The sequence below is a fragment of the Anabrus simplex genome, chromosome 6, assembly GCF_040414725.1.
Source record: "Anabrus simplex isolate iqAnaSimp1 chromosome 6, ASM4041472v1, whole genome shotgun sequence".
In the NCBI taxonomy this organism is placed as follows: Eukaryota; Metazoa; Arthropoda; class Insecta; order Orthoptera; family Tettigoniidae; genus Anabrus; species Anabrus simplex.
The window spans coordinates 223,932,359-223,934,419 of NC_090270.1; positions in this window are offsets into that span (position 1 = coordinate 223,932,359).

Below are 2,061 nucleotides of genomic sequence, written 5' to 3' on the forward strand. Positions count from 1 at the left end.
ACTATAGAGGAAGAGTGGAGAGTCATGAAAAATGAAGTCAGTAGGGCTGCTGAAGAAATGTTAGGAAGGCAGAAAAGATCAACTAAGAATCAGTGGATAACTCAGGAGATACTATATCTGATTGATGAAAGACGAAAATACAAGAATGCTAGAAATGAAGAGGGCAGAAAAGAATACAGGCGATTAAAGAATCAAGTGGATAGAAAGTGCAAGGTAGCTGAGGAAGAATGGCTGAAGGAGAAGTGCAAGGATGTCGAAGGCTGTATGGTCCTGGGAAAAGTAGATGCTGCATACAAGAAAATCAAGGAAACCTTTGGAGAAAGGAAATCTAGGTGCATGAATATTAAGAGCTCAGATGGAAAGCCACTTCTAGGGAAAGAAGACAAAGCAGAAAGATGGCAGGAGCATATGCAACAGTTGTATCAAGGTAAAGATGTAGATAATTTGGTTCTGGAACATGAAGAGGCTGTTGATGCTGATGAAATGGGAGACCCAATTTTGAGGTCAGAGTTTGACAGAGCTGTGAGTGACCTAAATAGGAACAAGGCACCTGGAATTGATGACATTCCCTCTGAATTGCTGACTGCCTTAGGAGAAACCAGCATGGCAAGGTTATTCCATTTAGTGTGTAAGATGTATGAGACAGGAGAAGTCCCATCCGATTTTCGGCAGAATGTTGTTATACCTATTCCCAAGAAAGCCGGTGCTGACAGGTGTGAAAACTATCGCACCATTAGTTTAGTATCTCATGCCTGCAAAATTTTAACACGTATTATTTACAGGAGAATGGAAAAACAAGTTGAAGCTGAGTTGGGAGAAGATCAATTTGGCTTCAGAAGAAATGTAGGAACACGTGAAGCAATCCTGACTTTACGTCTGATCGTAGAGGATCAAATCAAGAAGGACAAGCCCACGTACATGGCATTCGTAGATCTAGAAAAGGCATTCGATAATGTTGATTGGACCAAGCTATTTATGATTCTGAAGATGATAGGGATCAGATACCGAGAACGAAGAATTATCTACAATCTGTATAAAAACCAGTCTGCAGTGATAAGAATCGAGGGCTTTGAAAAAGAAGCAGCAATCCAGAAAGGAGTGAGACAAGGCTGCAGTTTGTCCCCTCTCCTTTTCAATGTTTACATAAAACAGGCAGTAAAAAGAAATCAAACAGAAATTTGGAAAGGGAATCACAGTCCAAGGAGAGGAAATCAAAACCTTGAGATTTGCCGGTGATATTGTTATTTTATCTGAGACTGCAGAAGATCTCGAGAAGTTGCTGAATGGTATGGATGAAGTCTTGGGTAAGGAGTACAAGATGAAAATAAATAAGTCCAAAACAAAAGTAATGGAGTGCAGTCGAACGAAGGCAGGTGATGTAGGAAATATTAGATTAGGAAATGAAGTCTTAAAGGAAGTAGATGAATATTGTTACTTGGGTAGTAAAATAAGTAACGATGGCAGAAGTAAGGAGGACATAAAATGCAGACTAGCACAAGCAAGGAAGAGCTTTCTTAAGAAAAGAAATTTGCTCACTTCAAACATTGATATTGGAATTAGAAAGATGTTTTTGAAGACTTTTGTGTGGAGCGTAGCATTGTATGGAAGTGAAGCATGGACGATAACTAGCTCAGAAAGAAAGAAAATAGAAGCTTTTGAAATGTGGTGTTACAGAAGAATGCTGAAGGTGAGATGGGTAGATCGAATCACAAATGAAGAGATACTGAATCGAATTGGTGAGAGGAGATTGATTTGGCTAAATTTGATGAGACGAAGAGATAGAATGATAGGACACATCTTAAGACACCCAGGACTTGTTCAGTTGGTTTTTGAAGGAAGTGTAGGTGGTAAGAACGGTAGGGGTAGACCAAGGTATAAATATGACAAGCAGATTAGAGCAGATGTAGGATGCAATAGTTACGTGGAAATGAAAAGGTTAGCACAGGATAGGGTGGCATGGAGAGCTGCATCAAACCAGTCTATGGACTGATGACTCAAACACAACATATTTCTTTTTCAAGGCTGAAGAAGGCCCAATAGGACCAAAACATGTACCTTTAG